Raw genomic sequence first — 25,223 nt, 5'->3', positions numbered from 1 at the left:
TAATTGGTTTTGCCATACATTGACTTGAATCTGCCATGAGTGTACATGTGTTCCCCATCCTGAACCCGCCTCCCACCTCCCTCCCATCCCATCCCTCTGGGTCATCCCAGTGCACCAGCTCTGAGCACCCTGTATCATGCATCAAACCTGGACTGGCGATTCATTTCACATATGATAATTTACATGTTTCAATGCCATTCTCAAATATGATCCCGCCCTCGCCCTCTCCCACAGAGTTCAAAAGACTGTTCTATACATCTGTGTCTCTTTTGCTGTCTTGCATACAGGGTTATCGTTACCTTCTTTCTAAACTCCATATATATGCGTTAGTATACTGTATTGGTGTTTTTCTTTCTGGCTTACTTCACTCTGTATAATAGGCTCCAGTTTCATCCACCTCACTAGAACTGATTCAAATGAATTCTTTTTAATGGCTGAGTAATATTCCATTGTGTATATGTATCCCAGCTTTCTTATCCTTTCGTCTGCTGATGGACATCTAGGTTGCTTCCATGTCCTGGCTATTATAAACAGTGCTGCAGTGAACATTGGGGTACACGTTTCTCTTTCAATTCTGGTTTCCTCAGTGTGTATGCCCAGCAGTAGGACTGCTGGGTCATATGGCAGTTCTAATTCCAGTTTTTTAAGGAATCTCCACACTGTTCTCCATAGTGGCTGTACTAGTTTGCATTCCCACCAACTGTGTAAGAGGGTTCCCTTTTCTCCACACCCTCTCCAGCATTTATTGCTTGTAGACTTTGGATAGCCATTCTGACTGGCATGAAATTGTGCTTCATTGTGGTTTTGATTTGCATTTCTCTGATAATGAGTGATGTTGAGCATTTTTTCATGTGTTTGTTAGCCATCTTTATGTCTTCTTTGGAAAAATGTCTGTTTAGATCTTTGGCCCACTTTTTGATTGGGTCTTTTATTTTTCTGGAATTGAGCTGTAGGAGTTGCTTGTATATTTTTGAGATTAATTCTTTGTTAGTTGCTTCCTTTGCTATTATTTTCTCCCATTCTGAAGGCTGTCTTTTCACCTTGCTTATAGTTTTCTTTGTTGTGCAGAAGCTTTTAATTTTAATTAGGTCCCATTTGTTTATTTTTGCTTTTATTTCCAATATTCTGGGAGGTGGGTCATAGAGGATCCTGCTGTGATTTATGTAGGAGAGTGTTTTTCCTATGTTTTCCTCTAGGAGTTTAATAGTTTCTGGTCTTACGTTTAGATCTTTAATCCACTTTGAGTTTATTTTTGTGTATGGTGTTATAAAGTGTTCTAGTTTCATTCTTTTACAAGTGGTTGACCAGTTTTCCCAGCACCACTTGTTAAAGAGATTGTCTTTTCTCCACTGTATATTCTTGCCTCCTTTGTCAAAGATAAGGTGCCCATAGGTGCGTGGATTTATCTCTGGGCTTCTATTTTGTTCCATTGATCTAGATTTCAGTCTTTGTGCCACTACCATACTGTCTTGATGACTGCGGCTTTGTAGTAGAGCCTGAAGTCAGGCAGGTTTATTCCTCTAGTTCCATTCTTCTTTCTCAAGATTGCTTTGGCTATTCGAGGTTTTTTTGTATTTCCATACAAATTAGGAAATTATTTGTTCTAGTTCTCTGAAAAATACCATTGATAGTTTGATAGGGATTGCATTGAATCTATAGATTGCTTTGGGTAGTATACTCATTTTCACTATATTGATTCTTCCGATCCATGAACACGGTATATTTCTCCATCTATTAGTGTCCTCTTTGATTTCTTTCACCAGTGAGTTACAGTTTTCTATATATAGGTCTTTTGTTTCTTTAGGTCTATATATTCCTAAGTATTTTATTCTTTTCATTGCTATGGTGAATGGAATTGTTTCCTTAATTTCTCTTTCTGTTTTCTCATTGTTAGTGTATAGGAATGAAAGGGATTTCTCTGTGTTAATTTTATATCCTGCAACTTTACTATATTCATTGATTAGCTCTAGTAATTTTCTGGTGGAGTCTTTAGGGTTTTCTATGTAGAGGATCATGTCATCTGCAAACAGTGAGAGTTTAACTCTTTTCCAGTCTGGATTCCTTTTATTTTGATGGTTTCTCAATCAGCAGTAGCAGCCTGTCCTTTTCATTATAGGGGACTGAAATACAAAAGTAGGAAGTCAAGAGATACCTGGAATAACAGGCAAGTTTGGCCTTAGAGTACAAAATGAAGCAAGGCAAAGGCTAACAGAGTTTTGCCAAGAGAATGCACTGGTCATAGCAAACACTGTCTTCCAACAACACACGAGATGACTCTACACATGGACATCACCAGATGATCAACACCAAAATCAGATTGATTATATTCTTTGCAGCCAAAGATGAAGAAGATCTATACAGTCGGCAAAAGCAAGACCAGGAGCTGACTGTGGCTCAAATCATGAACTCCTTATTGCAAAATTCAGACTTAAATTGAAGCAAGTAGGGAAAACCACTAGACCATTCAGGTATGACCTAAATCAATTCCCTTACAATTATGCAGTGGAAGTGATAAATAGATTCAAGGGAGTAGATCTGATGGACAGAGTGCCTGAATAACTACGGATGGAGGTTCATGACATTGTACAAGAGGCAGTGATCAAGACCATCCCCAAGAAAGAGAAATGCAAAAAGGCAAAATGGTTGTCTGAGGAGGCCATACAAATAGCTGAGAAAAGAAGAGAAGTGAAAGGCAAAGGAGTAAAGGAAAGATACACCCATCTGAATACAGAATTCCAGAGAATAGCAAGGAAAGATAAGAAAGTCTTCTTCAGTGATCAATGTAAATAAATAGAGGAAAACAATAGAGTGGGAAAGTCTAGAGATCTCTTCAAGAAAAGTATAGATACAAGGGAAGCTTTCATGCAAAGATGGGCACAATGAAGGACAGAAAAGATATGGACCTAACAGAAGCAGAAGATATTAAGAATATGTGGCAAGAATATACAGAAGAACTATACAAAAAAGTCTTCAAGACCCAGATAGTCAAGATGATGTGATCACTCAGCTAGAGCCAGATATCCTGAACTGTGAAGTCAAGTGGGCCCTCGGAAGCATCACTATGAACAAAGCTAGTGGAGGTGATGGAATTCCAGTTGAGCTATTTCAAATCCTAAGAGATGATGCTGTGAAAGTGCTACAGTCAATATGCCAGCAAATTTGGAAAACTCAGCAGTGGCCACAGGACTGGAAATGATCAGTTTTCATTCCAATCCCAAAGAAAGGCAATGCCAAAGAATGTTCAAACTACTACATAGTTGCACTCATCTCACACGCTAGTGAAGTAATGCTCAAATTTCACCAAGCGAGGCTTCAACAGTATGTGAACCAAGAACTTCCAGATGTTCAAGCTGGATTTAGAAAAGGCAGAGGAACCAGAGATCAAATCCCAACATAAATTGGATCATAGAAAAAAAACAAAAGAAATCCAGAAAACATCTACTTATGCTTTATTGACTATGCCAAAGCCTTTGACTCTGTGGATCACCACAAAGTGTGGAAAATTCTTAAAGAGATGGGAATACCAGACCACCTTACCTGCCTCCTGAGAAATCTGTATGCAGGTTAAGAATCAACAGTTAAAACAGAACAGGTAACAACAAACTGGTTCCAAATTGTGAAAGGAGCTTGTCAAGGCTGTATATTGTCACCCTGCTTATTTAACTTATTGCAGAGTACATCATGCAAAATGTTGGGCTGGATGAAGCACAAGCTGGAATCAAGATTGCTGGGAGAAATATCATTAACTTCAGATATGCAGATGACACCACCCTTATGGCAGAAAGCAAAAAGGAACTAAAGAGCCGCTTGATGAAAGTGAAAGAGGAGCATGAAAAGCCAGCTTAAAACTCAACATTCAAAATACAAAGATCATGACATCCAGCCCTATCACTTCATGGCAAATAGATCAGGAAACAATGGAAATAGTGACAGACTTTATTTACTTGGGCTCCAAAATCACTGCAGATGGTGACAGCAGCCATGAAATTCAAAGATGCTTGCTCCTTGGAAGAAAAACTTAGATAGCATATTAAAAAGCAGAGATATTACTTTGGCGACAAAGGTCCATCTAGTCAAGGCTATAGTTTTTCCAATAGTCATGTATGGATGTGAGAGTTGGGCTATAAAGAAAGCTGAGCGCTGATGAATTGATGCTTTTGAACTGTGGTGTTGGAAAAGACTCTTGAGAGTCCCTTGGACTGCAAGGGGATCAAAACAGTCCATCCCAAAGTCAATCAGTCCTGAATATTCATTGGAAGGACTGATGCTGAAGCTGAAGCTCCAATATTTTGGCCACCTGGTGGGAAGAACTGACTCATTGGAAAAGACTCATGCTGGGAAAGATTGAAGGCCGGAGGAGAAGGGGACAACAGAGGATGAGATGGTTGGATGGCATCACCGACTCAATGTACATGAAATTGAGCAAGCTCCAGAAGTTGGTGATGGACTGGTTAGCCTGGCATGCTGCAGTCCATGGAGTCACAAAGAGTCGGACATGACTGAACTGAACTGAGTCACTAAGTTGTATCCAATTCTTTTGCAACCCCATGGACTGTAGCCTATCAGGCTTCTCTGTCCATGGGATTTTCCAGGCAAGAATACTGGAATCAGCTGCCATTTCCTTCTCTAGGGGATCTTCCCAGACCAGGGATTGAACCCACACCTCCTGCCACCAGGGAAGCCCTGTCCTTTATTTAGATCTCACCAATATCATCTTGTGCCTTTTTTGTTAGGTTTATACTGATATAAATGTTTTTGATGTTATTACTGTTAAAAATGACATCTTAAATTGTACTTTCTAATTTCTTGTGCTGGAGTATAGAAGCAAATTGAACTTTGATATACTGCATTGCTTACCTCTCTTTTAATTCTAATAATTTGTCAATTTTTATGAATTTTGATGTAAAAAATTATATGACCTGCTAATGCTGGCATTTTGTTTCTTCCAATCCTTGTGATTTTAATTTATTCTTCATTTCTTAGATCACTAACTAATACCTTCCAGAAAATATTACATATAAATGTTGATAAATGAGTTCCTTAGCTTTATTTCTCAGTTTCATGGGAAATGCTATCAAAATCTCCTGTTGAGTATGAGGGTAAGATTGTCCTTTTAAGAGTTCAGAATATTTTCTTCTATTCCTAGTTTGCTAAGGGACATATGAATTTTGACTTTTATAAAGTGCTTTTTCTTTATTGAATGAAATAACCAACCATGTATTAAATCACCATAATGAAATTAATGAACTCTTTAGTGTTGATACAACTTCACACCTAGGCACTAAATGCAATTTAACTTTTTACACACTAGAGAATTTGGATTGTAATTTTTTAAAATTTTTCTTTCCATTTTTATGAACTGGAACTTTTACATCTAGTTTTAAGAATAAGAATGACCTGTGAATTTTTTTTTTCTCATGTTGCTTACTTCTTATTTGGGCATCATGGTTTTTCTAGCTTCACTGAATTTGTCATAAGATCTTCTTGATTGCCTTTTTGTGTTAAGCCCTGTTTTGATTCTTTGGAGAAAACACACAAAACAGTCAAGAGCCCTGCTCATAGCATTTAACATAGAAAAACAGATAATAAATGATAAATATAATAAATAGTTAAATTGTATAAGATGACATATGCTATGAAAAGAACAGCCCATGGATTTAAAAAAAAAAAAAGGATCAGGGAAGCAACAGTGAGGTAGTGAGTTGCAGTTTCAAATAGAGTAGTTAGAGGAGTTGCCATGGAGATGCTTTGACGAAGGTGAGGATGTGAGACATGTGGGTCTCTGGGACAAGAGCATCCCAGACAGAGTGTCAAGTTACTGCAAAGATCCTTAGGTGGGCTGTCCATCATATGTTAACTAAACATCAAGGTAATGTGGCTGGAGGCATTAACTGAGGGAAAATCTCATAAGGTCTGAAGTCAGAAAGACAAAATAGTCAGGTCTGGGAGGACCTTTTTGAATTCTGAGAATCTTTTCTTATTCTGAGGAGATCCAGGAGCAATTGTAAGGTATGAGCAGGAAAAAGATATGATCTGTCTTATATTTTTGGAGGATCAGTCCAGCTCCTGTGCTGAGAATAGATTGTAGGGAGGCAGAGACAGAAGCAGGATTGTATCAGGAGATGATTGCAATCCTCCAAGCAAGAGACTAGGGAGTTTGCAGTGGGGGTGGTGAGAAAGTCTCAGATAACAGATATTTGCTGACGGTGGATCCAACAGAATTTCCTGACAGATTGGATGTGGGGTGTGAGAGGAAGAAAGGAATGAAGAAGGATAGTTCCAAAGTTTGGATCTGAGTAACTGAAATGGGGAAGACCAAGTAGGTGGAGCAGGTTTGGTGGTGAAGTCAGAAATTTAATTATGGACTCTTCCCTGGTGACTCAGTTGTAAAGAATCTGCCTGCCAATGTAGGAGACACGAGTTCAATCCCTGGATTGGGAAGATCCCCTGGAGAAGGGTATGGCAGCCCACTCCAGTATTCTGGCCTGGGAAATCCCTGGTGGGTTACAGTCCATGAGGTCACACAGAGTTGGACACGACTCAGCGACTAAAACAAACAAATTTGAAAAGCCTCTTAGACAGTCAAATGCAGTTGCCTGGTGGCAGTTAGCTATATAAATTTGGACTGTAGGCAGGAGGGAGATGTATGTTTGTGAGTGAATATGCAGCAAGAATTGAGTGTAGAGAGGTAAGAACTAAATATTCAGGCAAAAGTGGTTGTGGAGAAGAGGATGATCTTACAAAGGAAACTGAGCAGAGACAACATTTTTTGCTTATTTTTAGGGACCATACATGTAATGGGGCTTCTCAGGTGACACAGTTGGTAAAGAATCCACCTGCTAATGCAGGAGATGCAGGTTCAAATCCTGGGTTGAGAAGATCATCTGGAGAAGGAAATGGCAGTATTCTTGCCTGGAAAATTCCTTGGGCAGAGGAGCCTGGTGGGCTACAGTCCATGGGGTAGAGTCAGACACGACTAAGCAAGCACACAAGGGAAGATACATGTAATATGAACTCAGACCCTAAACCCCTCTGAATGCGAGCTTGAGTTAAGAAATTCTTCAGAAGCTCTGTTCTCCTTCCCCCAGATCTCTGCCATGACAAGATGTAGAGACCTTGTAGCCCAAGTCTCCAGTCCAGCTTGTCACCTCTCAGCCCTCTCACTGGGCTGCTCTTGTGACCACTGAAAACACAGGTTCTGGATCACTGGGTATAGTTCATTACCCCAGGGAAAACTTAATACTAAAAATCTGTATGTTCTTTGCATTATTGGCCTACAAAGAATTGCTTTCAGTTCAGTTCAGTTCAGTCGCTCAGTCGTGTCCGACTCTTTGTGACCCCATGAATCGCAGCACGCCAGGCCTCCCTGTCCATCACCAACTCCCGGAATTCACCCAAAGTCACGTCCATCGAGTCGGTGATGCCATCCAGCCATCTCATCCTCTGTCGTTCCCTTCTCCTCCTGCCCCTAATCCCTCCCAGCATCAGAGTCTTTTCCAGTGAGTCAACACTTCACATGAGGTGGCCAAAGTACTGGAGTTTCAGCTTTAGCATCAATCCTTCCAAAGAACACCCAGGACTGATCTCCTTTAGGATGGACTGGTTGGATCTCCTTGCAGTCCAAGGGACTCTCAAGAGTCTTCTCCAACACCACAGTTCAAAAGCATCAATTCTTCGGTGCTCAGCCTTCTTCACAGTCCAACTCTCACATCCATACATGACCACTGGAAAAACCATAGCCTTGACTAGACGGACCTCTTTTGGCAAAGTAATGTCTCTGCTTTTGAATATGCTATCTGGGTTGATCATAACTTTCCTTCCAAGGAGTAAGCATCTTTTAATTTCATGGCTGCAATCACCATCTGCAGTGATTTTGGACCACAAAAAAATAAAGTCTGACACTGTTCCCTCTGTTTCCCCCATCTATTTCCCATGAAGTGATGGGACCGGATGCCATGATCTTCGTTTTCTGAATGTTGAGCTTTAAGCCAACTTTTTCACTGTCCACTTTCACTTTCATCAAGAGGCTTTTGAGTTCCTCTTCACTTTCTGCCATAAGGGTGGTGTCATCTGTATATCTGAGGTTATTGATATTTTCTCCCAGCAATCTTGATTCCAGCTTGTGCTTCTTCCAGCCCAGCGTTTCTCATGATGTACTCTGCATATAAGTTAAATAAGCAGGGTGACAATATACAGCCTCAATGTATTCCTTTTCCTATTTGGAACCAGTCTGTTGTTCCATGTCCAGTTCTAACTGTTGCTTCCTCACCTGTATATAGGTTTCTCAAGAGGCAGGTCAGGTGGTCTGGTATTCCCTGCTTTACTTTCCATCAAATCGAGTGCAGGTTTAAAAAAAAATCACCTGTTAGGGACTTCCCTGGCAGTCCAGTGATTAAGACTCCACGATCACAATGCATGGGACACAGTTTGGATCCCTGGTCAAGGAACTAAGATCACTCATGCTGCAACAAAGAAAAAAGCAAAAGAAAAAACTCATCTTTTAGCTACAATTTAGATGTAATAACCTGGAAAAGTTTCTCTGCACATCTAAACTGCTCCATTGCCTTAGTCAGATTTGTTGTTAGATTGGTTGTGGCTACAAAATATTAAAGGTGTCAATGATGATCATAGGATTCTAGACTAACAGACTATTAGGGTAGCCATTTACTGAAATGGTGAAGATTGATAAGTGAGTAATCTTCCTTTTCTAAATGAAGAATCAAGAGTTAAGGCAATATAAGGTTAAACAACTGATATTTTGATGAAGATTTCAGAATTTGCAAACAGGTACATATAAATCCTGAATTACAGCTGTCTATGTCAAAGTAATTACCTTGGGAAATCTTGCATTTATTCCAGTGATGCTGGCATTTCAAAATCTTTTGGGGACTTCTTTTTAAAGATGGCCATCAAAACCTTTGGAATGTTTTTAATGTCCTGTGGAGCAGTAAATCTCTGGTTTGTGCAAGAGAATTTGCTTTTGAGAAACAGTGAAAAAAATTATTTAGCTCAGAGTCTGTTGAAAATGGTGGTTGATCAACGTAGGGAAGGACTGTTTGGGATCAAAAGTGTGTATGACCACAGTTTAAAGACTGATGTCCACTACGATGTCTACACTGAGTTGTGCAGACTTCAGCTTCAGTGATCTATGTATATTTATTGATGATGAACTCTTTACAGCATGATCAGTGACCCTGGCCAGAGTGAGTCAAAATCATATACCATAAATCTGAATGAGTAATTGTGGAGCGTTAGAAAGAGCCCCCGCATCTATTAATATATCTCACCCCTTTGTTTATGCACTGGGGCTCAGGTAGCCCTACTGAGCATACTGCTTGTCAGTGGTGCCGACTTTGAATGACAAAGTCTTCGCATAACCTTCAGGCAGAGCCTCAGACCAGACCTATCACAGGCGGCCCAGGGAATCCCTCAGCAGCAATAAATGTCTCATATTCATTTTTCACTGGATAATGCTATGGTTCTCAGTCCTGGAAGAAAATCGCACATAGCTCTATTATATTTTAAATGTTCCCAAGTCCCTTCCTAACTGGCTTCTCTTTAAAGAAAAAAGTGCTTTATGTCATTTTTTCCAATCCATTTGTGTCCTTTTTGTTTTCTTTTCAGCTCAAATGTCCTAGGTAATTGTATTGTAAATAATCTTCTGTAATTCTCACATCCACTTTAACATGATTTTCATGGACTTCTTTATAAGAAATCCATCTGTCTTGGTTTTTGTGACATTGTTAATAATTTTGAATCACTTTACTATCAAATTGTGATGCTGGCAATTATAATAAGATATTTCTACTTCTCTATTTGTATGATGTGTACTTTTAAGAGAAAAACTATGGGTTTTTACATGATAATAAGTTTCTAATGCAAACAGAGCTAAGGAATTTGATGTCTGACTTTCTGGACTGCATAAATCATGCATTTATAGATAGCTGAGTGATTTGTATGAGGCTTAACCAAGTTGTGTTTCTATTTTTTTCTATGGAAATTCTTGATGGTTCTGAGCTAGATTAAGAAATATACAAGTAAATATCCCAAATTGAAAGTGAAAGTCGCTCAGTTGTGTCCAACTCTATATAGTCCTTGAAATTCTCCAGGCCAGAATACTGGAGTGGGTACCCTTTCCATTTTCTAGGGAATCTTCCCAACCCAGAGATCAAACCCAGGTCTTCTGCATTGCAGGTGGATTCTTTACCTGGTGAGTCATGAGGGAAGCCCAAGAATACTGGAGAGGGTAGCCTATCTCTTCTCCAGGGGATCTTTCCGACCCAGGAATCAAACCGGGGTCTCCTGCATTGCAGGCGGATTCTTTACCAACTGAGCTACCATGGAAGCCCAAAGTGGTCATAATTGTATTTAAAAAATAATTTCTTAAGATGCTATAGTTTAATAGTTAAGATGTCATTTATATCTAATTATGGTAACTTCTCATAATTCTTTTTAAATTAAAGTATAGTTGATTTGCAATATTATATTAATATGAGATATACTACATAGTGATTCAGTATTTTATAGATTATAGTCCATTTAAAGTTGTTATAAAACAATGGCTTTATTTCCCTGTGTTGTATGTATGTGTGTGTGTGTATGTGTATGTTTGTGTGTGTGTATATATAGAGAGAGAGCCATATGAGCGGTTTATGAATTTTGGATTAATCCTTCATCAGTCATATCATTTGCAAATATTTTCTCCCATTTAGTAGGTTATCTTTAGAACAAATAACCCTAGAATTTATATAGAACCACAAGAGACTTCAAAACAGCAAAGTAATCTAGAGAAAAAAAAATAAAGATGGAGGAATCACACTCTGTGACTTCAGACTATGCAACAAAGCTATAGTAATCAAAACAGTATGATACCAGCACAAAGCAGACACACAGAGCAGTGGAACAGAATAGAAAGCTCAGAAATAAATCCATGAACCTATGATCATTTAATCTATAACAAAGGAGGCAAAAATATACAATAGATAGGAGACAGTCTCTTTAATAAATGGTGCTAGGAACACTGGACAGCTACATATAAAAAAATGAAATTAGAACATTTTGTCACACCGTATAAACTCAAAATGGATTGAAGTCCTAAAATATAAGACTGAAAGCCATAAAACTCCTAAAACAAAATAGGCAGAACACTCCTTGACATATATTGTATCAATGTTTTTTGAATCTTTGTCCTAAGGCAAAGGAAACAAAGTAAAAAATAAGCAAATGGGACCTAACTGAACTTAAAAGCTTTTGCACAGCAAAGGAAACCATCAACAAAATGAAAACACTCATAATCCTTATTTTTTTTAATTTTGGGGGTTCTTGCTATATGGAGTACAAAATTGACACTAAAAATTTAGCAAAATTCACCTTCTAAACTGCACAGAGATTCTGATGCTATACCAACTCTCTGTACATATTTCAGTAACTTGCCGTTTAATTTAATTTTTTATTAACACAGTTGATTTACAATGTTGTGTTAGTTTCAGGTATACAGAGGTATACAGTACAGTGATTCAGATATATATATGTCCTTTTTCCTATACGTTGTTAAAAATATTGGTATAGTTCCCTGTGCTATACAGTAAGTCCTTGTTTATTATCTATTTTATATATAGTAGTATATATATACATGTTAATCTCAAGCTCCTAATTTATCCCTCCCCCTGCATTCCTTTTTGGTAACCATGAAGCTGCTTTCTGTGTCTGTGGGCTTATTTCTGTTTTGTTTATAAGTTCATTTGTATAATATTTGTGTATTTCCTAAATACTAAAATCAACCTGGAATTATTCTACACATACGAATAAAATACAAAGTTAATGAGATAGCCATACTGACAAATGGACTTCTTAAATTGATTTTTTTATTTTTATTTTTTTAATATTTCATTTTATTTTTTGTTTATTTTGAATGTGCTGTACAGCTTGTGGGCATGTGGGATATTAGTTCCTTGACCAGAGATTGAACCTGTGATCCCTCCATTAGGAGCACAGTCTTAATCACTGGACCACCAGGGAAGTCCCTCAGTTGACTTTAAACACAATGCTTTGATGGAGTTCTAGAGACATTGCATGGAAGAATGGGACTGCTCCTATAAATAGTCCTAGTGTACCTACTCTTATTCTAATTACTTAAAAAAACACATTTCCTTAACTCCTAGTAAATTAAAACACTCAAGAAATCATAGTTTGAAAGACAGGAAAAATTGATGACCTTTGTTATATTTATTTCAGAGACCATATAAAGAAAGGTTTAAAAAGTTATTATTTTCAGACAGTGGGTTAGAAACTCCCCCTGTAAAAATAATTCTCACATTTAAGTACCCTAAAAAATGTGACTTATGTTAATTCCTCTTTAAGTAAGAAATAAAATTAAGCACCAAATCAATATTAATAGAGCAGTAATCAGAGTCATAATTCAATTCATAACTGCCCAAATTAGATAGTCATTTGGAGCTTCAGATATAATTTATTGACAAAGTCATTTTAAGTGTTTCTCTGGGACCTCATTCCTTCAGAACCACCTGAATTTTTATTTGAAATAATTTTAAATGTGTCTTCATCATCTGTGCTTTGTTTTGCCCAAAATTCATGTTCCAACATGATCTTTTTAAATGTATGTAAAATGACAAATCAGTTGGTGGAAATATACTTTCAACAATCATAAAATGAAGCAAAACAATTTTTTAAACATTCGAAAGAGAAAATTAAAAAGGACAAAGCATGAACCAGATTAATCATTAAAAGTATCAACCTAATCTTTCCAGAAAATGTCTGAAACCAATAATAAATGCAATTAGTATTTTGGAGATGATGAAAACTTTTTGATCAATAAAACCATAGTTTAAAAACCTTGGACATTTCTGATAAACATGGCTTTACAGTTTCAAAATGTCCTGGTTATAGAAATGTAGAATCCAAGTGTGTCCCTGAACTCACCCTAATTAATTCAAGTTCTAAATAATGTCACAATGTAAACATCTCTTATACATTTGGTATCTAGGTCATTACCTTACAAAACAAAACAAGCAACCCTCCAAAAATAAACAAAAATTTTGGCTTCCAATGTACTTAAAAATTTGGGTATCTGCTGGATGTAAGCAGAAAAGAAATTCCTGAGAAGGGTAGTAGGTAACCCACAGAATGACTAGGAGGACAGAAGAGGCATGGGGTTATGCAGCCAGGTAAACCACTGCCAGGTGTCCTGGGGCCTTGCTGCTAATCTCCCAGCGCTCCGACACTGTGCTCTACACTGCCACCAGCACCACCACCAACCACTGCCACCAGCTTAAATACATGGCAGAGACATCCCTCTGAAGGAGCCTAAGTCAGGTACTCACAACCTATCTGCAACGGAGCCTGGGAAAGAAAAGATAGAAGATGTTTAACAATGGATAAAAAAGAAGATGTGGCACATAGATACAAGGGAATATTGCTCAGTCATAAACAGGAACAAAATCGGGTCATTTGCAGTGATGTGGATGGATAGAGACAGTCATACAGAGTGAAGTCAGAAAGAGAAAAACAAATATAGTATATTAACATGCATGTGTGGAATCTAGAAAAATGTAGTGATGAACCTATTGCCAGGGAAGGAATAGAGATGCAGACATAGAGAACGGACATGAAGGGAAGGAGAAGATGGGATGAATGGAAGGCTGGGTTGAAATACATACACTACTTGTGTAAAATAGATCGCTAGTGGCAAGTTGCTAAGCACAGGGAGCTCAGCTCGATACTTTGTGATGACCTAGAGGGGCCGGGGTGGTGGTGAGTAGGAGATTTAAGAGGGCAGGGATATATGTATACATATACATATAGCTGATTCACTTCATTGTGCAGCAGAAACTAGCTCAACATTAAAACTCCAGTTTACAAAAGAAGAAAAAAATAAACCGCATTAAATTTAAAAAAGAAAAAAAAAGCAGTAGGAGATAGTCTTTTCCTCCTACCAAGACTCATAACAGAAGGATTTCAGATACCAACAACAACAAAAAAGGCAAATATCCACTCCAGGAGAATTCTGGCAGAGCTCTGACAAGACATGCAGACCCACCCAGAGTTACAATAACCTCTTCCCAGGATGTATTGCATTATTTTTTTATTTTATTTGTGTTTCCTCCACTACATATAAGCTCCTTGAAGGTGCCAGCTATGTCTCAATTATGTGTGTGTCTTTCGTGCTTAGCACAGTCTGACATGCTCAGTTTTGTTGAGTAAATAGAGAAATGAATGAAAGGAAGGATGGATGAATGGCTGGATGAGTATGACTAGCATTCTTACTTTACAGTGGTGATAGGCCTAGAGTGGCCTGATGATATTTAATTTTCTCAGTAAGTTGGCTTGGCATGGTTGTGGAGAGCAAAGGTTAAACCTTGAAAATCCAAAGGACTTTTGGAACACTTAATGGCGAAAACTGCTTCTTCTCTCATGGGTCAGAAACTCTGGGATATGAGCCCAGAAATTTAGACATGGAAGAATGAGGATCAATAAGATAAGGGCCTCTTGAACCAGGCAGCTTCTGGAAAATATATGGATCTTCTTTCATTTCTGATAGAACCTGCTTCTTATTATCTCTTCCTAAATGATCCATTGCAATTTGTGTCAGAGTTGGCTCTTTGGTTAAAAAAAAAAAAGAAAAAAGAAAAAACTAATGATTGATTCCAAAAAATGATTCATTACACATTCACAGCAAAAGTTCTGATTAGCATGTGACTAATTGGTTCTCTCCCTTTCAAAAACCAGGACACAGAAATTGCACTTTGAGGGGGTCAAGGAAAGCAAAATATATGACTTTGCAAATTCATCTCAGAAAGTTGGCTGAAAGTTGTGATTAGATGTTTTCAAATATTTCATCATTTGAGATGAGACAGACTAAAAATAAGTATTCAAGGGTGGCTTAAGGGTCATCGTAAGGGACCTTGGAAAGGGAATCGGTTACTCAAAGGTTTTTGTAAAGATGATACATAATTCATTTTAAAAAGTAATTTGCAAATCAGATTAGGTTAAACCTGTAGAATTTTAGCAATAATGTAGAAGTGTTTTCAATTCAGAAACTTACTTGCTTAGATATCTAGCTATAAGTGAAATGCATATAAAAATACATGCTGAGTAGACATTACAAATACCAGCACAATCTATGCAACTTAAACATCCAAAGTATTTAAATACCCAAACATAACCTTGACAAAATATTTGTCAGTCTTTAATTTTAAAACTACTCCTGCTGAACTACCCATTTAATTCTCATAGTGCTTTGTAGCTAAGAAGCAGTTCAATCCAAAAATCTCAAAAATAAATGGGAGAATAATGTGCACTTTCATTCCTAACCTATGCTTGCTTGATCTTGTAGGATATTAGTTTTTTTTCCCTATACTGAATTTGTATGACTTGCTCATTTTCTCCGTGACCAAAAGAACACAGAAGCTTGGAGAAATACGTTACGTGGGATTTATTGTCTGCTTGAAAGTCTACTTCTGGTTTGGTCCAGTAGAAATGTTTAGGTCATTGTCCTGAAAACTGACTCAGGCCCTGACATAAGGCTTCTCTCAATGGTAAGAAACCAGAGAAAGAAGATGTGGGCAGGAGTAAAAGAGGCAGCTGGTTATTTATCAGGGTAGCTTTAAAGAGACAAGGATCTGGTGAAAATGTGACTCGCAGATGCTTTGTCTGTATCTCTCTTTTCTTTCTTCATCTACTTTCCCTTTTCCTATAAATGAATCACTGGACGATTCTTCAACTGATACCCAAAGATGTAAAGAACAGAGAAAGTAAAGGCAGCAAGCAGATTCAACTCTTCCATGGAGTTCTACTGCAAAGGAAATCAGAGAAATGGGTATTTGCAATGATGCACAGGAAGGTTCCCTTTTTAGAAAAGAGAGAGGAGATAGCTGTGGCAGTAATGTCTCAGAGTAGATAAAAAAGAATAGGCTCCAAAAACAAGTGAAAGAGTCAGCTTTAGGCAGGGACCCAGACAATTCATCCATAGGAGGTAAAGTAGGAAGGGAGCTCATGGAAGTTTTCTGCTAGTTATTTCTATTTTTTTAATTAGTTTTTTTTTTAAATTTTGGGCTGCACTGGGTCTTTATTGCTGCACATGGGCTTTCTCTAGTTGTGGCAAGTAGAGGTTTTTCTCTAGTTGTGGCAAGTAGAGGCTACTGTCTAGTTGTGGTGTGCAGGCTTCTCGTTGTGGTGGCTTCTCTTGTTGCAGAGCATGGGCTCTCGGGCATGCGGGCTTCAGGAGTTGTAACACCACAGGCACATGGGCTTAGTTGCTCCATGGCATGTGGGATCTTCCTGGACCAGGGATCGAACCCTGAATCCTGCACTGGCAGGCAAATTCTTTACCACTGGACGACCAGGGAAGCCCCTAATTATTTCTATTTTGACAGAGAGATAGAAAGAAAGATCATCTGAAAAACTGAGGATTGCTAAGGGGTGTTGAAGGTTTAAGAAGAGATGATTAGGTATGAAATGATCATGGGAGAGAGAGCACATGCAGACAAACAGGGCAACATAGCATTTTCAGGCATCACTTGAGGTTGGTGCTCCAGTTAGCACGGCTGGGTGGTTTTCTCCAGTCAGGCTCGGCAGCACAGGTGTAGACCTTGAACGGGCCAAGCTTGAGTTTAACAGATTTTACTGTTGAGGATGTTGAAATGCAGTGGGGAGAACATAGTAGGTGAGGGTATAAACAGTGGAGTTATAATGATCGACCATGGAATTCAAGAAGAAGGTTGGGGAACAGGGAAGAGTTCTTAGGGTCAATAAACCTCAGGACCCAGAGAGGTAAAAGAATTGTTGGCTATAGGGTACTGAAGAATGTGAGGAGCAAAATGAAAATTGGTGATCAAATTGTGATCCGCAAACCTGAGATTATGGAGGCTGTGAAATTAGTGTCAATGATAAAACCTAGGGCATGTCTACAGGGCCTGCAGGGAGGATTCTAAGCAATGTCATGCACAGAAAGGAGGTCAGGCACTGAGAGGTCAGGGTCATTCTTTTTCTATACAAAACCACTATGAATTATTACAGGAGTAGTATCAAAAGCAGGAACAAGGATCCATAAGCAAGGGTCTAGAGCAAGAAGGGTTTGGAGTGTGATACGAACTCAGATTACAGAATGAGAGTGAAAACAATGAGGGTGGTAACAGTGGAGTCTGGAAGGAGCAGGATTTGAGAAGAACAAGGAGATCTAGTGATGCACGGAAGGGAAGAGAGACAGTAATCATGTTCTGAAGGCAGCGGAGAAACAGTATTCTGGGGAGAAGCCAGATTTCATTTACAATGAGAGCATAAAGGGAGTGCGCGCAGAAATGAGGTTGAGGGTGAAAGACTGAATTCCAGAGGATGAGGTGGGAGGATTTTGAACATTGAGGGTGTATTAAACATGGGGTCAGATTAGAGGAAGTACATAACCATTTTGAGGATAAGGGTTCAGATGGCAAGGGAAGAAATGGTATACCTGAGTCCCTTGTGGTAACTGAAGCATACAGATGAAGGGTATGATGGAAGTGTTCTTACCATGTGTTCACTGGTAAATATTTCAGTGCTGGAGGAGTGGAAGTGGCCTCTCCAAGAGCACAGAGGACCGTGGTGCGACTTACTCCTGCCAACAGCAGTATGATGGCCTTCTGTCCACCTCATGCTCTCACCTAGCTATAATCCTGTCACACTAAATTTATGGCGTCATATCAGTTATGGAGAAATAGCAAGGCTCATAAATGTATACCTATAACACATACCTTTTTTTTTTTGCAGTATAGTTGCTTTATAATACTGTGTTAGTTTCTGCTATACAGCAAAGTGAATCAACTATACATGTACATGCATATAAGGAGGCTGAGGCTTATAATTCTGTTAATATTTGGATAATTTACTCAGAATAACAGAACTCTTTAGCAGTAGAGCCAGGATAAGAACTAGATAAGTAAAACTTAGCAGACACTAAGTTTATTACTTCAGAAGCAGGTTGTCTCAGTCAGCACAGGCTGGGTTCTGCAGCAGTAACATGCAGCCCCTAAGTTGCAGTGACTTAAAATCACAAAGATTTATTTCTCATATCCATCCTGGATCAGCTGTGGGGCTGTGCTGTACTATCTTCATTCCAGACTTCTCTAAGCTAATGGAACAGTCACTTTGTTGAATATTGACAGAATAGAGGGAAAGAAGAAAGTATAGCAAGATGGTATAGTATCACATCGGGTCAGAGAACTTATTCCTAAAAGTGACATCACTGCTTCTGTTCCTATATAACATAAGTCACACGACCAATCCTAACTCTAAGGGGTCAGGGAAGTGCAATCTTACCAAGCTTAAGAGACATGAAATATGAGGTAATTAGCTCTTTTAATCATCCTGCTTAGCCTGAAGACTTCTCAGAGATTCAGGGACTCTTGTATCTAGTTCCATGCTATTTTGTTCTTAGAAGATACATTCTATTTAGCTTGAAATTAAAGCACTTTTATGGTCAGAACCTGCTGATCATAATATGATTTTAGAATAGTAAATATATTTCTAAATTCTTATTTAAATGGTTGTGTAATATTCCTTGTATCACTCTTCCATTAATCACTGAACAATTCTCTATCATTACACTTGTCAGTTGGTATCAATTTTTCACTATTTCAACCCAGAGCTGTTATAAATATTTCTATGAGGGGCAATTCATGTTGCTGTTGTTGTTTTTCATTGGTTTGACTCTTTGACAGCTACTAACAGACTTTTCCTTGTCATAAATATTGCAAATAATTTTCATGATTTTCTCTTTGTCTTTTAGTGTAATTACGGCATTTTGGGACAAGAAGTTTTTCAAGAGCTTTGTTGGAACAGCAATATATGAGTAGATGAGCACTCCATTTCCATCCTGTGCATCATCTCAGTAGTCAAAGCAAATGAAATCTGATTATGAGCTCTGAGGTCCTAACATCCACAGCTGTCTTTATCTTGTAGCATTTTTGTTTGCTTGTTGTTTTTTTTTTAATTGACTCCTTGGATGCTCTGATCTGTATCTCTATAAACAGAAAAAGAATAATAAATGAAACACATGAGGCCAAAAACCAAGATTCAGTATTATTAAAGGAAAAATGAGAACACTAGATTAGAAAGACAGATAGGAAGAATAGATATCCCTAAATGATGCCAGATGCACTAAGATACAGATCATATTACATTTCTCCAGGTCATTTCTCTACTTTTTCTGCTCATTCCTTAGCCTCTAGCATTCAAGTGTGCTTGTTTTTCAGCCTCAAAAACAAAACTTCAAATGCTCATATTTGCTCACGTTAGATGGCATTCAGGTACAAGTCTAACATTTCATTCCTTGGCGGAAAAGTTACTTCATCATTCTCTAATAATGAAAAAAAAAGTTTTAAACAAAGACTTCTTTTATCACCAATGTATCCATCAAACATTCAGACACTGTGGGATTTAAAGAGACCTGAGGTTTTAAACTTTTTTCTTGATGGATTTCTATGCCACTTGTATTTTCAATAAGTATTTGTTTGCATTTATTTTTACAAGAAAAATTAGCATGTGATTAAGGTATGTAAATGAACTTAGAAATTAATCTTTAATTGAAAGGTTAATATTCTTAGCTGTTTTGAGTGATGCTAAGAAATTCCTAAGGATAAAAATGAATGGATTTCAAGTATGATGACGGTTTGGAACAAAATGGGGAAGATATTTTTATGTTATTCTAAATGAATATAGTTAAAGGAATTTCAAAGTTAACTGAAATCTTAATTTGATCATAATTCATATGACTTTTTTGAAATGCCCTACTTATCATTACTTTGTTCATGCCTTTTCCTGTAGAAAACAAAACATTTAATTGACCCAGAGGATCTGTTCAAGAGTTATATCAATATACTTTAAAGGTAGATTTAATTTAAAATTAGAGCAAATTTTGCAGATGACTTAAGGAATAAGATAAAGTCATCTATTTACAAATCACTGACATCAAATTATACTTCATATACACGTCATCAAAGGAATTTGTTAGAAATTATATTTTTTAACTTTTTATTTTGTATTGGAGTATAGCCAGTTAACAATGTTGTGATAATTTCAGGTGATCAGCAAAAGAACTCAGCCATCCATATGTATGTATCCATTATCCCCCAAACTCCCCTCCCATCCAGGCTGCCACATAACATTGAACAGAGTTGCCTGTGCTATAGGGTAGGTCCTAGAAATTATATTCTGACTTTAAAAAAAATTCCTCTTATTGGGAAAGTGGAAATGAATTACGTTTTCATCACAAGAGGTGGGAAAGAAATATTCATAGATGTCGTGAATGTTGTTCTGCAGAAAACTTTCTGAATCATCCTGTGAATAAGATAGATCTATAAAAAACAGGAATTGGGATAAAATCAGTCATCTCCTGGGAACTGTTTCATTACTAGATTCAACTTCTCCTGACCTTATGCTGATTATACGATACAGTTTTATGAGGAGATATAAAATGCTAGCAACTACCTTAGGTGGGGTTGGGGGTATGCAATCGCAACCTGACTCCTAAAACTAGTCTATTTAAAATTGTAGCATTAAATGATGGCAGAGGTTTCCAAAGGATAAAAATCAATAAATATTTTTAGGATCCTGATTGATGGACATTTCTGCAGTATTTTGAGATATTTCAAAATCGGTAGTAAATATTTCTCTAGGTGAAAGCTATAACTCGAAGCTAAAATGAATGTAGTCTCAGGTCTGAACTAAGTTACCGAAGTATTAGGTTCAGGCATCTGGAGAAACGATTTCTTTTTTGTGTGCCATCCCTAAAGAAAATATAGTGGATCTTTTCTTTTAATAGAGGCCCACTTATTATGTAGCTTAACTTGACATATTCTACTGAGGCCTTTTCAATCAGAACTGACCATGTATAACAGCAATATGTCAGCACCTCAAAGACACAGACATCATTCATCTAGTAACTTCGGTTATCTAGAAAACAACAAATATCAGTAAGTAATAAAAGTATTTGAATAGTCGAGATAGATAACATACAGACTGAGTTTTATGAGCTCTCTGCTCATTGAAGAAATCTTTCGGCCTTTACTCTCTGTACCTAACCCTAACTTTAGACATAATTTTAACTACCTCTTATATTTGTTTACTCTGTCTATAGCAAATTAGAAGCAAGGCATTAAAAGTTGAAGACATTGAAGGGAACACATCAACAGCAGGAAGAAGTGGTACTGCACAGCCTGAGCATAGAGATGAGAAAGAAAAAAAATTAGATCTTAGATTCAACCACCACTACCACCACCACCACCAACAATAGTAGTAATAGCTCTTTGCAGCCATTTAGGATGCCATTAATGGCTCTTTTGTTAACCATAGTATAGATGATAGAAAATCAGGATCTCAAGTCTGCACACATTCCTATATGTGAAATACATCATCCCCTGTGGAGAAAGATTGTCTCCATAAACTCTCACCAGGAAACATTATTGAAGGTTTGAACTCATCTGTGATCACCAAGATATTTTATATTTGGCTTCCCGGGAATCTCGACATTAAGAAAAGGGATGATGTCTTAAGACATACATACCCAGTCACTGGAACTCCCAATTAAAAGTAATAAATTGACTTTCTGATGTATATGTGTCTTATATAATGGAAGTCCACTAGGAATCAAATCATCTTTGATTTTATTAATGAAATCCAGTGTGTCAACCTGCAAGTCTAAAGAAAGGAACATTAGTTTTGAAACCACAGTCCTTCAGAAAGGACTCAAACCCAGCCACACCTCACATTGGGACCTCAAATTGAACCCCCACTCCCTGACTTAGGAGAGGACTCAAATCCACTGACTTTTAATTGAATCTGATCACGTGGTCTCAGGACTTACTGAAGGTCAGATTCTCTTGTCTTGGCTCAGAAAGAATTCAGCAAGAGACAAAGTGACAGGTGAAGAGTGAGATTATTGGTAGAGGACACTTGTGAGAAATACAAGCGAGCAGGCAAAGAGGACTATATTTTTCAAATCAAAGAAAAAGTAAGAAAAGGAGAAAACCATTTTCTTCTTCATTCTTGGGCAGATGTCAAGGCTTACATCATTAGTTCCTCCTTTGTCCCAATATGGTCTAACCAGGATTGTCATAGTGTATTTAAATGATGTGTGTATTAACAGAAGGATGGTAACATATTCATCTCAGATTTTGGTATAATGTCTCATTTCCCCTAGTTTCTTTCGCCTTTCACCTATATTCCTGTATTAGCTACATTCAGAGATGCTACTCCTCAAGGCCCATTAACTCCCTGAATTCATGTAACAAGACTCAGACCCCATAATTTATTGTCTTCTGTTTTAACTGTCAGAACTTGTGGCTTGAGAGTGCTTGGCACTTGAATGTGCTTGGTCTTCCTTCAAGGTAGAGTTGGTTTTTTTCTAGCTTACTGAATTATTTTCTTGAGTGGTCATTAGCTTACCAGTCTCCCAAATGCTCTTAAAATTCCCTTTCTGTCTAATCTCCTAGTGGCATTTCTAAAACAACTATTTAATTATCCTACTCTACCCCTATCAGTTTCTCATAAGAATTCAAAGCCCTGACACCAACTGAGGCCTCAACACCAACCTACTCCTGTATTCCCCAACATAATAATTTATCTTCCAGCAAAGTTTTAGTGGGAAGATTCTGGTTTTAAAGATTCTGTTCTATTTCCTAGAGGAAGTATTCATTTTTTTAAGGAAATCCTAAGAGTACTTACCCATTTGCATGAGGCAAAAACATTCTTTAGCAAGTCACAGGCTGTGATATTTTTACAAATGACCCAATTACTCCTCTGAATCTTTAAACATTCACCATTAAAGAATTTCTGGTCACACATACAGACATTTTTTTATAATTATGGAGAAAACTTTTAAAAGCTTTTTGATGCAAAAATAAGACTTCCAATGCCCAGAATAAACAGAAGGATTTATAAGTACTTTTGTGATTTTAAAGCAGCTTTGGGGGAGGAAATTTCTGAGGTAGCATTGCAGATACTCTGTCCAAAATAAAACTTTGATCCTGAAGCCTTTATCTATAAACAGAAACTGTGAGATATGGAGTTTCTAGCAGTCTTCTGACATCATAAATATTAACTAATGTCTTCCTGTGATTTTTCATTGACTGCAGTTCTGGGCACCATGCAAAGATGTATGACATAGTCATGGCTTATGTACAGAGGACAGATTGATGATTGCCAGGTGCAGGAGGATGGGAGAGACTGGGAGAAATGGGTGAACAGGGTCAAAAGGTACAAACTTCCAGTTATAAAATAAAAAGTGACGAGGATATAATGTACAGCACGGTGACTCTAGTTAATAATTCTGCATGTTTCAGAGTCGCGAAGTGAGCAAATCCTAAAAATTCTCATGACAAGAATTTTTTTGTAACTACCTAATGATAATATTAACTAGATTCATTGTGCTGATCATTTCCCAATACATACACATATTGAATCATGTTTTGTACCAGAAACAAGTATTATGTTATATAAGTCAATTAGGCCTCAACTTTAATTTTTTTTTAATTCTTTTTTTTTTTTTTAATTCTTGAAAAATAAAATTTAGGGACTTCCCTGGCAGTCCCATGGTTGGGACTTCAGCTTCCAATGAAAGAGCTGCAGGGTCCTTCCCTGTTCAGGGAGCTATGATCCCACATGACTCATGCCCAAAAAACCAAAATGTAGAGGCAATATGGCAACAAATTCAATGAAGACTTTAAAATACTAAAATCAGACCACTTTAAAAAATAAAATAAAATTTAAAACCAGTCGTGGTTGCTCCTTATCACCTTAGTCAGATTTTACAAGTACCATCATATTTTAAAAGCACACCCAGACAAAGTCTAAGAATGGATCTACTTCTCTTGTTTGCCTCTGAGTGTACTTATGAGAGTTGCATGTTTAGATAGGGTCAGGGCGGTGGCAAGTGGTCTTTTCCATTCCAGCTTACCAGTTCACGGTGATGTTAGGAGGAAGGAAGGGGAAGGACTGTTGAGTCAACCGCTTGTTGTTTCATTTTTATATTTGAGTCTGTAAACCATTTAACAAAGCTGCTTGCACAGAGCAGCCCATGATAAGAGGCAAAGAGTGGGTGAAAATGAAGTTGCTCAGTCGTGTCCAACTCTTTGTGACCCCGTGGACTGTAGCCTACCAGGTTCCTCTGTCCATGGGATTCTCCAGGCAAGAATATTGGAGTGAGTTGCCATTTCCTTCTCCAGGGGAATCTTCCTGACCCAGGGATCAAACCCGGGCCTCCCGTATTAGAGGCAGATGCTTTAACCTCTGAGCCACCAGGGATACACCCACAATGTGAGAAAACATGCCTACTAGGTGACCTTATGGGGACTTCCCTGGTGGCGCAGAGGTTAAAGCATCTGCCTACAATGTGGGAGACCTGGGTTCGATCCCTGGGTCAGGAAGATCCCCTGGAGAAGGAAATGGCAACCCACTCCAGTATTCTTGCCTGGAGAATCCCATGGACGGAGGAGCTTTGTGGGCTATAGTCCACGGGTCACAAAGAGCTGGACACGACTGAGCGACTTCAATTTCAGGTGACCTTATAAGATGTGGGCCCTGTACTCAAGACAAAGTAAAAACTAATGAGAAAGAAAATCAGGCATTGCTGCTTCCAACAAACCCTCCTCTCAAATATGTGTTCCCTTATCTGGAGACACGCTTAGAAGACCATCTCATGCATGGTCATCTAAATGCATCTCATAGACAGAGTGCTCAACCACAGATCTCGAAGCTGAAAGCCAATGGCAACCCTGCAGAGAGCCTGGCAAGTAAAACAGAAATCCAGTGAGAGTGACACTTTGAGTTCTTATTAGTTCCACTTCTTTGTCAAGCAAAAGTTGTCTGTTAGCAAAAGTACAATATGCTTTGTTCAGACCATTTTTGTTGTTGTGTTGTGCAGTCACTAAGTCGTGTCCAACTCTTTGCGACCCCATAGACTGCAGCCTGCCAGGGTCTTCTGTCCATGGAATTTCCCAGGCAAGAATATTGGAGCGGGTTGCCATTTCCCTCTCCATCAGACCATTTTTAGTAGTTAACTAAACATTACTTGAATTTGGGCTCTGCCTTTGACAGCCGGACACTAAACTTCCCTAGTATCCATTTTCTAATGTTAAATGCATATAATAATGTATGCTTTCTGAGACTACAGTCAGTACTTAGACGTGATGAATATAACGCACCAAGCAAAGCACCTGCCATAGTGGATTCTCAGT

The 25,223-nt window shown here is 38.1% G+C and overlaps 1 long non-coding RNA gene across 1 annotated transcript in view; it reads left to right on the top strand.

Annotated features, from left to right (window-relative positions):
- Positions 1 to 19,058, top strand: part of LOC129625475 (uncharacterized) — a 280,480-nt gene extending 261,422 nt beyond the window's left edge. Inside the window, exon 3 of the long non-coding RNA XR_008701461.1 lies at positions 18,779 to 19,058. This is a non-coding gene — a long non-coding RNA (uncharacterized LOC129625475). The remainder of the gene's footprint in view (positions 1 to 18,778) is intronic.
- The last annotated feature ends 6,165 nt before the right edge of the window (positions 19,059 to 25,223 follow it).

Source organism: Bubalus kerabau, chromosome 13, assembly GCF_029407905.1.
Source record: "Bubalus kerabau isolate K-KA32 ecotype Philippines breed swamp buffalo chromosome 13, PCC_UOA_SB_1v2, whole genome shotgun sequence".
Lineage (NCBI taxonomy): Eukaryota > Metazoa > Chordata > Mammalia > Artiodactyla > Bovidae > Bubalus > Bubalus kerabau.
The sequence above is the reverse complement of the archived record's forward strand: the minus strand, read 5'-3'. Positions and strand labels throughout refer to the sequence as shown.